This window comes from Puma concolor, chromosome B4 (assembly GCF_028749965.1).
Source record: "Puma concolor isolate L17-30 chromosome B4, mPumCon1.1.hap2, whole genome shotgun sequence".
Taxonomy (NCBI): Eukaryota; Metazoa; Chordata; class Mammalia; order Carnivora; family Felidae; genus Puma; species Puma concolor.
In genome coordinates, this window is record NC_141673.1 from 99,402,833 (window position 1) to 99,415,369 (window position 12,537).

Genomic DNA, 12,537 nt, shown 5'->3' on the forward strand with positions numbered 1-12,537 from the left:
CATGGTCCGGTAGTGTCTGTTAACTATATTTGCATTGTGAATCGTTTCATCTTGCAAATCTGCAACTCGATACCCATTAAACAAAGTACTGCCCACCCCACCCCCACCACCACCTCCAGCCACTGGTAACCAAGTGGTCTACTTGCTGTTTCCGTGAACTTTACTACTTTAGATAATTCATATAAGTGAGCCAATACACTATTTGTCTTTTTTGAAACTGGCTTATTTCACTTAACATAACATCCTTAAGATTTACCATACGGTGTTGTACTATGTGCCAGAACGTCCTTCCTTTGCAAGGTTGAATAATATTCTATTGCATGTACATACCATATGTTGAGGTCCTTTCTTTTTTTCTTTCTTTTAATTGAAATGTAATTAACATACAATGTTATGTTCATTTCAGGACTACCACATATTGATTCAACGATTTCCTACATTACTTGGTGCTTAACCACGGTTAAGTGTGGTCACCATATAACATTATTACAATATTCTTTTTTTTTTTTTTTAATTTTTTTTTTTTTCAACGTTTATTTATTTTTGGGACAGAGAGAGACAGAGCATGAACGGGGGAGGGGCAGAGAGAGAGGGAGACACAGAATCGGAAACAGGCTCCAGGCTCTGAGCCATCAGCCCAGAGCCTGACGCGGGGCTCGAACTCACAGACCGCGAGATCGTGACCTGGCTGAAGTCGGACGCTTAACCGACTGCGCCACCCAGGCGCCCCATTATTACAATATTCTTGACTATATCCCCTATGGTGTACTTTTTGTCTTCATGACTCTTTATTTTATAACTAGAAGTTTATGCCTCTTAATCCCTTTATCTATTTTACCCATTCCCCCACCCATCTTCCCTCTGGCAACCATCAATTTGTTCTCTGTGTTTAAGAGTGGGTTTTTTTGTGGTTGTTGTTTCTTTTGTTTTTACGAAACAAAAATGGGACATTTATTTATAACTAAAACAAAAGCAAAACAAAACAAAAACAAACAAACAAAAAACTCCAAGCACGTAGAGTGAGAGATGAAATATAAACACAGTGAGTTCTACCCCACCCTTATTTCTCCAAGCCTCCATGGTCAAATAGAATCTCTGGAGAGAATATCTGGACAACAGAGTTGCAGTCAGTGCTGCCTCTAGTCTGGACTCCTGCTGCATCTTCGGCCACCTCCCCCCTTGCCCTTGGGTGGACCTTGAACAAAACACCAGTCCACACTGGTGGCGCATAAATGCTGTCCCATAAAATGCTGCCCACTGAGTTCCTCCATAGCAACCTGGGTCTCCTTGAATGTTTCTTACTCAACTAGAATATACCCCTTCAGGTATCCTGTATGCCTGTCCACGTTGAGGTGGATGTTTTTTTATTTCTGCACACTCTCCAAATTTGTCATGGGTGTCTTCTCCGGTGACTTCCTCCTGGACTCCAGTGACAAATAGAATTCAGCCTTCAATAGAGTGCTGTGGTCCAGGTTCATGGCCATCCTGTTCCACACTGTCATAATCCTCCCACGTCCGTGCTCCAGACCCTTCTTTGAAGCCAAAGCCATGTCCCTTCCATTTATTCACCTTTTCTTTCAGTTTGTGGATGCTTTCCTCCCTGTCCTCATCTGTGGCCAAATCCTCGCTCCTGGCCTCATGAGGACCCAGTTCTTGAACAGTGTTTTTTTATTCATTTATTTCTTTGTTTTGGTTTTGAGGGCCCACATATGGGTGAAATCAGATGGTATTTGTCTTTCTCTGACTGACTCATTTCACTTAGCATAACACCCTCCAGGACCATCCATGTTGTTGAAAACGACAAGCCCTCATTCTTTCTTATGGCTGATTAATATCTTTATCCATTCATCTATCCATGGCTACTACTTGGGTTGCTTCTGTATCTTGGCTCTTGTAAATGATGCTGCTATAAATGTAGGAAGGCATGTATCTTTTCAAATTAGTGCTTTTGTTTTCTTTGGGTAAATACCCAGTAGTAGGATTACTGGATCGTATGGTATTTCTGTTTTTAATTTTTTGAGGAACCTCTATAAAAAACCCAGTTGCCCACAGTGGCTGCACCAATTTACCTTCCCACCCATCTCACAGGAGGTTTTGCTTTTTTTTTTTCCTCTACATCCTCACCAACACTTGCTATTTCTTATCTTTTTGTTTCTAACCATTCAAGGTGTTAATGTATCATATTTTCGTTATCCATTCATCTCTCAATGACTCTATGGGTTGCTTCCAACTCTTGGTTATTGTGAGTAGGGTTGTTCTGAACATGATTATGCAAATATCTCTTTGGGCCTCTGCTTTCAATTTTTTTGAATGTATACCCAGAAGTGGGGTTAAGATGTCATATGGTAGTTTCACTTAAAAATTTTAAGGAAGGTGTGATGCAAGCAAAAACACCCTTTGGACAAGCACAGGACCTGGCGTGTCTGACAAGATGCAGGGAAGAAAAAGACGGCCGAAGGGGAAATAGATCGTGAGGTGAGGAGTCAACATGGTGGAAAAATAGGGGGACCCGGAGTTTCCTCATCCCTCAAACACAGCAGTATAGAGGCCAGAAGACTTGGAATTCTGGGCATCCAGGCTACAGAGTGACAGAAACCTCTCCAGAGGTCCACGGGAACACCTTGGCGGTCCATAGGTGCATGATTAGAAGTTGGGAAAAATAAAATGGGTGGTGTAGGCACAGAAAGGAGGGATCCCCTTCTGTGAGAGACGCAAGGAAGAGAAAGAAAGGCTGCGGAAGTGTAGGATTGTATTTGGACAAGAGAAAAATCATGGAACAGGGAACGGAAAAAAAGAGAGAGAGAGAGAGAAAGAACCAATTTCTAACATGATCCAGGGTTGCAGGACTTTCTCCGAACTGGGGCCTGCCCTCCTGTACGTGTGCCTATGGGAGAAGAAGGACCAGCTCTGGGATCTGTAGTGAGCTCAGAGATACAGTTGGACAGAGCAGTCCTCTCCCTTAAGTGCTCTGGGGAAAAAACATGTAGCCACTCACCAGCCCACCAGCCAGAGGCCCTTTGTCAGCTTGCTGGGTGGAGTGGCACTACCCTGGAACAGGGGCACACAGATCAGGATCCTTTAAGACACTGGGGTTTGCAATCCCACCCAGCACCTGGGAGGCATGGGAGACTGTGGAGCAGGATAAACGGCCTGGTTCATGCCCACGCGGCACTGTGAGGACGGCCTGAACAGAGTGGTCTGGGACACGTGGTCAGGGGAGGAGAGACAGGGGTGTCACAATTTTCCTGCCCATCGCCAACAAAGTGGGGCTTCAGGGAATGGGACAGGGAATGGGACAGAGGGTCCACAGTGGAGGCGGGGCCAACCTACACAAACCACGCCCCTCCTGGTAACCTGCGTATCTAATGGAGCAAGACTGACGCTCACCCAGCCAGACGGCCCCTCTTCCAGACCAGTGCAGCCACTTGTTCCAAGTCACCATCAGATATTGGTCCAATGGTTTTGCATTTCCTGATTTGATTCTCGGTCAATTCTTTATATATATATATATATATATATATATATATATATATATATATATATGTATATATTGCCTTTTCTTCCTCTTGTTTCTTCCCTTATCTATTCTAGTTGTGGTTTGTTTAAGCAGACACTTTTGATCTATTGTTTTGCACCACTTCTGTGTCTCCTTCTTTATTTTCCTCTCTCTCTGGATTAAGCCATATAGTTCCTCAATTCTCTGCCTGGTCAATATGTTTTTTCCTCTTCTCTCTTTCCCCACCCCGTCATTTCTCTTTTTGTAGGGGATAAGGCTTTTTCTGCCACCTCTCCCCCCACCTTTTTAATTTTTTTCCAGGGTACTTCAATGAACAAATCAAAGCACACCTGATGGAAGATCCAAATCACCACTATGCATAGGGAGATAAATCAACCGGAGTCACAAAAAGAGAGAGCATGCAACATACTCCAAAAACACCTCCTGAAGAGCCAGGCCCTGGGAAGTGTATGACCCCTTTTAATATAATAGTGCTCACAGCAGCAGGACACATAATAAGCTATTAAGACACATAAGGGACAGAAAACTAGCCAAAATGACAAAACAGAAGAACTTTCCTCAAAAGAAATTACAGGAAGAAATGACAGGAAGAGAATTACTCAGAACAGATATGAACAATATATCTGATTGAGAATGTATAACAATAGTTACAAGATTAATAGCTGGGCTTGAAAAAAGCACAGAAGGCATCAGAGAATGTATTGCTACAGAGATCAAGGCACTAAGAGACAGTCACGACAAATTAAGAAATGCTGCAAAGGAGATGCAAAATAAACTACTTGCAGTGACAGCAAGGGTGGAGAAGGCAGAGGGGAGAATAAGTGAAAGAGAGGATAAAATTATGGAAAATGATGAAGCTGAGAAAAAAAGAGATAAGAAAATACTAGACCACGAGGGGAGAATTAGAGAGTATCAGAGGAGTTTCTGTGTCATAGGAGTTTCAGAGGAAGAAGAAGAGAGAGAAAGGGGCAGAAAGGTTACTTGAAATTCTTACCAAATGAAAGCTAACAACTTCCCTAATCTGGGGAAGGAAGCAGACATCCAAGTCAGGAGGCACAGAGAACTCCCTTCAGATGAACAAGAATAGGCCTTCTCCATGGCATATCATAGTGAAACTGGCAAAATACCAAGATAAAGAGAGAATTCTAAAAGCAGGTAGGGACAAACAGGCCTCAACCTACAAGGGTAGACACTTAAGGGTACTAACAGACCTGTCCACTGAAATTTGGCAGGCTAGAAGGAAGGGGTAGGAAACAGTCAGTGTGCTGAAGAGGAAAAAAATATGCAGCCAAGAATCCTTTATCCATCAAGGGTGTCATTCAGAATAGAAGGAGAGATGCTTTCCCAGACAAGCAAAAACTAAAGGAGTTCATGACCACTAAACCAGCTTGCAAGAGATCCTAAGGGGGACTCGGTGTGTGGAATGCTGCAAAGACTACCAAGGACCAGAGACATCACCACAAGCATGAAACCTGCAGATAACACAATGACACTAAATCCATATTTCAATAATCACTCAGAATGTAAATGTACTAAACACTTCTATCAAAAGACATAGGGTATCAGAATGGATAAAAAAAATAAAAAATAAGATCCATCTACATGTTGTCTACTAGAGACTCATTTTAGACCCGAGGACACCTTCAGATTGCAAGTAAGGGGATAGAGAATCTATCATGCTACTGGAAGTCAAAGATAAGCTAGATTTTAAACTAAAGACTGTAACGAGATGAAGAAGGGCATTATATCATAATTACAGGGTCTGTCCATCAAGAAGAGCTAACAATTATAAATGTTTATGTTCCCAACGTGAAAGACTTTAATAACTTTAAGAACTTGAATACTCCACTCACAGAAACTGACAGATCATCCAGGCAGAAAATCAATAAAGAAATAATGGATTAGACCGAAAATTTGACACATACGTTCAGAACTTTTCATCTAAAAGAAACAGAATCACGGGGCCCCTGGGTGGCTCAGTCGGTTAAGCGTCCGACTCCAGCTCAGGTCATGATCTCGCGGTCCGTGAGTTCAAGCCCCGCGTCGGGCTCTGTGCTGACAGCTCAGAGCCTGGAGCCTGTTTCAGATTCTGTGTCTCCCTCTCTCTCTGACCCTCCCCTGTTCATGCTCTGTCTCTCTCTGTCTCAAAAATAAATAAAAGTTAAAATAAAGAAAAGAAAAGAAAAGAAAAGAAAAGAAAAGAAAAGAAAAGAAAAGAAACAGAATCCACATTCCTCTAGAGTGCACATGGAACATTCTCCAAGACAGATCACAAACTGGATCACAAAACAGCTCTCAATAAATATAAAAGAATTGAGATCATACCATGCATACCAGATCATAATTATTGAAACTTGAAACCAATCACAAGGAAAAATTTGGAAAGCCTCCAAATGCATGAAGGTTAAAGAACATCTTACTAAAGAATGAATGGGCCAAAAGGCAATTAAAGAAGAAATTTTAACATATATGGAAGCAAATGAAATGAAAACACGACAGTCCAAACCCTTTGGGGTGCAGCAAAGACAGTCCTCAGAGGAAAATACATTGCAATCCAGGCCTAGCTCAGGAAACAAGAAAAATCCCAAATACAAAACTTAACCACACTCCTAAAGAAACTAGCAGCAGAACAGCAAAGAAACCCCAAAGCCTGCAGAAGAAGAGAAATAATAAAGATTAGAGCAGAAATAAACAATATAGATTAATAAAAAAGACCATGAGAACAAATCAATGACTGTAACAGCTGGTTTTTCTTTTTGAAAAAATAAACAAAACTGATAACCCCCTAGCCAGACTTCTATGAAGTCTGGGAAAAGAGAGAGAACCCAAATAGATAAAATCATGAATGACAGAGGAGAGATCACAACCAGCACCACAGAAATACAAACAATGATTAGAGAATCCTATGAAAAATTATATGCCAACAAACTGGACAACCTGGAAGAAACGGACAAAGTCCTACACACCTACACACTCCCAAAACTCAAATGGCAAGAAATAGAAAATTTGAACAGACCCATAACCCATAACAGACCAAGTGAAGAAATTGAATGACGGAGCAAAAATCTTCCAACAAATAAGAGTCCCGGGCCAGATGGCTTCCCAGGGGAATCCTACCAGACATTTTTTTTTTTTTCTTTTTTCTTTTCTCTTTTTTTCCTTTTTTTCCTTTTTTTTCTTTCTTTTTTCTTTTTCTTCTTTTTTTTTTCTTTTTTTTCTCTTTTTTTCAAAGTTTTTTTTTATTTATTTTTGGGACAGAGAGAGACAGAGCATGAACGGGGGAGGGGCAGAGAGAGAGGGAGACACAGAATCGGAAACAGGCTCCAGGCTCTGAGCCATCAGCCCAGAGCCCGACGCGGGGCTCGAACTCACGGACCGCGAGATCGTGACCTGGCTGAAGTCGGACGCTTAACCGACTGTGCCACCCAGGCGCCCCCTACCAGACATTTAAGCAGAGTTCATACCTATCCTTCTTGAGCTCTTCCAAAAATAGAAATGGAAGGAAAGCTTCTGGGCTCATTCTATGAAACCAGCATTACCTTGATTCCCAAACCAGATAGAGACCCCATCAAAAAGGAGAATTACAGCCCAATATCACTGATGAACATGGATGCAGAAATTCTCAACAAGATACTAGCAAATCGAATTCAACAGCATAATAAAAGAATTTTTCACATGATGAAGCGGGATTCATTCTTGGGCTGCAGGACTGGTTCCATATTTGCAAATCAATCAATGCGATACAACACTTTAATAGAAGAGAGGATAAGAACCATAGGATCCTGTCAATAGATGCAAAAAAAAGCATTTGACAAAACATAGAATCCTTTCTTACTAAAAAAACAAAAGTCGCGATAGAAGGAACATACCTTAACATCATAATAGCCATATAGGAAAAGCCCACAGCTCATATCATCTTCAATCGGGAAAAACTGAGACCTTTTCCCTGAGATTAGGAACACGACAGGGATGTGCACTGTCACCACCCTTGTTTAACATAGTGTTGGAAAGTCCTAGCCTCAGCAATCAGACAACAAAATGAAATAAAACGCATCCAGTTTGGCAAAGAAGAAGTCAAACTTTCACTTTCCACAGATGACATGATACTCTACATGGAAAACCCAAAAGACTCCACCAAAAAGCTGCTAGGACCGATACATGAATTCAGCAAAGTTGAAGGATACAAAAGCAATGTACAGAAGTCAGTTGCATTTCTAGACACAATTAATGAAGCAGCACAAAGAGCAATCAAGAAATCGATCCCATTTACAATTGCACCAAGAACCATGAGATACCTAGGAATAAACCTAAGCAACGATGTAAAAGATCTATATGCTGAAAACTATAGAAAACTTAATGAAAGAAATTGAAGAAGACAAAAAGAAATGGAAAAACATTCCATGCTCATGAGTTGGAAGCACAAATAACGTTAAAATGTCAATACTACCAAAGCAATCTACACATTCGATGCAATCCCAATCCAAATTGCACCAGCGTTCTTCTCAGAGCTAGAACAAACAATCCTAAAATGTGTATGGAACCACAAAAGACCCCGAATAGCCAAAGTTATGTTGAAAAAGAAAACCAAAGTGGGAGGCATCACAGTCCTGGACTTTAGCCTCTACTACAAAGCTGTAATCACCAAGACAGTATGCTATTGGCACACGAACAGACACACAGACCAATGGAATAGAATAGAGAACCCAGAAATGGACCCACAGAGGTATGGCCAACTAATCTTTGACAAAGCAGGAGAGAGTATCCAATGGAAAAAAGACAGTCTCTTTGGCAAATGGTGTTGGGAGGTTGGGACAGCAACATGCAGAAGAATGAAATTGGACCACTTTCTTACACCACACACAAAAATAACTCAAAATGGATGAAAGACCTGTGAGACAGGAAACCATCAAAACCCTAGTGGAGAAAACAGGCAACAACCTGTTTGACCTCAGCCTCAACAACTTCTTTCTTGACACGTCTCCAAAGGCAAGGAAAATAAAAGCAAAATGAACTATTTGGAGCTCATCAGGATAAAAAGCTTCTGCATTGCAAAAGAAACAATCAACAAAACTAAAAGGCAACTGAAAGAATGGGAAAAGATATTTGCAAATGAAATATCAGATAAAGGGTTAGCATCCAAAGTATATACAGAACTTACCAAACTCAACACCTGAAAAACAAATAACCCAGTGAATAAATAGGCGAAGACATGAATAGACCTTCGTGGGAATGCAAACTGGTGCAGCCTCTCTGGGAAACAGTATGGAGGTTCCTTAAAAAATTAAAAATAAAATTACTCTACAACCCAGAAATAGCACTGCTAGGAATTTATCAGAGGATACAGGAGTGCTGACGCATAGGGGCACAAGAACCCCAATGTTCATAGCAGCACTTTTGACAGTAGCCAGATTATGGAAAGAGCCCAAATGTCCATCAACTGATGAATGGATAAAGAAGATGTGGTTTATATATACAATGGAATGCTACTTGGCTATGAGAAAGAATGGATTCTTGCCATTTACAACACCACAGATGGAACGGGAAGGTATTGTGCTAAGTGAAATAAATCAGTCAGAGAAAGACAAATATCACATGTTTTTGTTCATATGTGGAACTTGAGAAACTTAACAGAAAACCATGGGGGATACAAAGGGGAAAAAAAGATTCAGAGAGTGAGGCAAACCCATAAGAGACTCTTAAACACAGAAAACAAACTGAGGGTTGATTTGGGGGTAGGGGAGAGGGGAAAATGGGTGATGGGCATCGAGGAGGGCACTTGGGATGAATACTGGCTGCTGTATGTAAGCGATGAATCATGGGAATGTAACCCCAAAACCAAGAGCACACTGTATACACTGTATGTTAGCTAACCTAACAATAAATTATATTATAAATAAGTAAATAAATAAACAAGCAAACAAACAAACTTTTAAGGAACTCTATCTTTTTTTTTTTTTTTCAACATTTATTTATTTTTGGGACAGAGGGAGACAGAGCATGAACGGGGGAGGGGCAGAGAGAGAGGGAGACACAGAATCGGAAACAGGCTCCAGGCTCTGAGCCATCAGCCCAGAGCCGGACGCGGGGCTCGAACTCCCGGACCGCGAGATCGTGACCTGGCTGAAGTCGGACGCTTAACCGACTGCGCCACCCAGGCGCCCCTAAGGAACTCTATCTTATTTTACTTAGCAGTTGCACTATTTTACTATTCCAGCAACAATATACAAGCATTCTAATTTCTCCACATTCTTGTCAACACTTGTAATATATATTTTGTAATAACCATACTAACTGGGTGTGAGGTGATATTTCACACCAAGTAGTATGGTTTCCATTTGTCAAGATGATTAGTGATGTTGATCATCTTTTTTATATGCTCATTGGCCATTTTTACGTCATCTTGGAGAGATGTCTATTCAAGTTTTTTGCTCATTTTTTTAATCAGACTCTTTGATCTTTTTGTTGTTATTATAGATGAGTCATAGAAATTCTTTATATATTCTGCATATTAATCCCTTATTAAATATGATTTGCAAACATTTTCTCCTATTCTGTAAGTTGATTTTTCACTCTGTTGATTGTGTCCTTTGATGCACGAAAGACTTAAAGTTTAATGTAGTGCCCATTTGTTTATCTGTGCTTTAGTTGCCTTTTTTTTTTTTGAGTATCATATACAATAAATAATTGTCAAGTTCAAAGTTATTAAGATTTTCCTGTATGTTTTCTTCTAGAAGTTTCATAATTTTAGGTATTACATTTACGTTGTTAATGCATTTTGAGTTCATTTTTATATATAATGTAAGATAAAATTCCAACTTTGTTCTTTTGCATGTTGGCAGATACTTCCCAACATCATTTACTGAAGAGACTCTCCCCATTAAGTAGTGTTGGCACCCTTGTTGAAGATAATATGGCCAAAAACATGGAGTTACTTCTGGTTCTTATTCGTTTTTATTTGTTTATTTGCCTGTCTTTATACCAATTTCACAGTTTTTATTACTGTAGCTTTGTGATATGTTCTGAAATCAGAAGGTATAAGTTCTCCAACTTTGTTCTTCTTTCTCAAGATTGATTTATTTGAAGTTCTTAGGGATTCCATGTGAATTTTAGGATGATTTCTTTATATTCTGAGAAAAAAAAGTGTTACTGGAATTTTGATAGGAATTGCATTTAATCTGAGTTAAATGTGCAGTATGCACATTTTAATAATATTAAATCGTCCAACCCATGAACATGGGATATCATTCCATTTATTGATGTATTATTTAATTTCTTTCAGCAATGTTTTGTAGTTTTCAGTGTTCGAGCTTTTCATTTTCTGAATTAAGTTTATTCCTCAATATTTTCTACCCTTTGATGCTTTTGTAAACGTAAGAATTTTCTTCATTTTCTTTTTTTCCCACATCTACCTGCAGTACTGCAGCTCTGCTTGCTGCTCACATCAGTTTTCAGTGGCTTCTAAAGTTGACCTGGTCCCCTAAGCACTCTGCCTTAAGCAAGACAAAAACCAGTCCCTTAAGTAGTCCTCAAACAACCTGGAATGTTGGATGCATGAGCCACTCTTTTTTTCCCCCATCATGAAAGAAACTACATGGGATTTCCTCATGATATCTCCACAATATGCTGTATAGGAGTAAGGGCACTAATGAGTGTATCAAATGCTGGGAGCTATCATACCCCTTTTGTTGGAATCTCTTCTTAATTTTACAATGCCCTGGGTGCTGCGGCTTCTCAGCTCATCTCTGGAGTTCTTACTGAGGTATTCTTGTCCACACATTGTTGTTAATTCAGTGGAAGAAGATGAGCCTGTAGCTTCCTAGCCTGCCATCTTACTGAAGTCACCATTTTCTTTTATATTTTAAGCCTAGAGTGGTTTCTCTTTTTTTTTTCAATGTTTATTTATTTATTAATTAATTTATTTATTTATTTATTTATTTTTTTGGGACAGAGAGAGACAGAGTATGAACGGGGGAGGGGCAGAGAGAGAGGGAGACACAGAATCGGAAACAGGCTCCAGGCTCTGAGCCATCAGCCCAGAGCCCGACGCGGGGCTCGAACCCACGGACCGCGAGATCGTGACCTGGCTGAAGTCGGACGCTCAACCGACTGCGCCACCCAGGCGCCCCTAGAGTGGTTTCTCTTATCTCATGGTTACCACTTACTGCCTTTTGTGTTTTCACCTTCTTGTACCGAATTATGCTTTTATCACTCTTTTCTCCATTTCCTAGCCATATTCTGGCCTCTACTATACTTCTTCATATTTAAAAGTATTCCTGTCCACCCCAACTCCCACTATTAACCTAGGAAAGCTCAATGTCAAAACAGGCCATATAGTAAAAAAAAAAAAAAAAAAATCTACGTTTTTGAGCTATTCAATATCATTGCTACTGTTGCAAATTCTCAAGTTCAGAGTTACTTGTAATCACTCATTGTCTGAAATATTCAGTTTTAACATACATATGAAATGTGTGCCTATCTCTGTATGTGTGTGTGTATACTACATATTATATATATATATATATATATATATATATATATATATATATATATGACAGTATATTCCTAAATTCTGATAAACTTTTTGCAAAAGTGCCAAGTGTAATTAGATGAACATAACTAAAAGCATTCTGCAGGTATGAATTCAGATGAAGGTTTTATTTTTTATGTATACAATAGCGGTTGCACAATAAAAGTCTTTTGTGGTAGATGATTGTGAAGACAGCTGTAGCAAACAAAATGAAACATCAATGTGTTGCATATGTAGTGTGGACAACTAAAGACTTTTCTTTGTTTCTAGTTCTCGCCAGTTTATTCTTTCATAGCCCACAAGACTTCTACAAGTTTTGCTTGAAGGGAAATGTCTTTGAAGGGAGCACTCAAATAAATTAGTTTTCATTTGGCTACTGTGGATTCCAAAAGTCACCGTCATGCTTCATTTAAATGAAACTCTAGTATGCCAAACCATGATTTCAATCCCCTGAATTATCAGACTTCTGTTCACTCTGTTGATCTTTCTCAAA

The 12,537-nt window shown here is 39.8% G+C and overlaps 1 protein-coding gene and 1 pseudogene across 1 annotated transcript in view; one reads left to right on the forward strand and one right to left on the reverse strand.

The window, feature by feature from the left end:
• Window positions 1-12,537, forward strand: part of LOC112867878 (C-type lectin domain family 2 member A) — a 435,003-nt gene that overhangs the window by 359,713 nt on the left and 62,753 nt on the right. The window lies entirely within an intron of this gene.
• On the reverse strand, window positions 1,128-11,294 carry LOC112867879 (RNA-binding protein 8A-like; annotated as a pseudogene).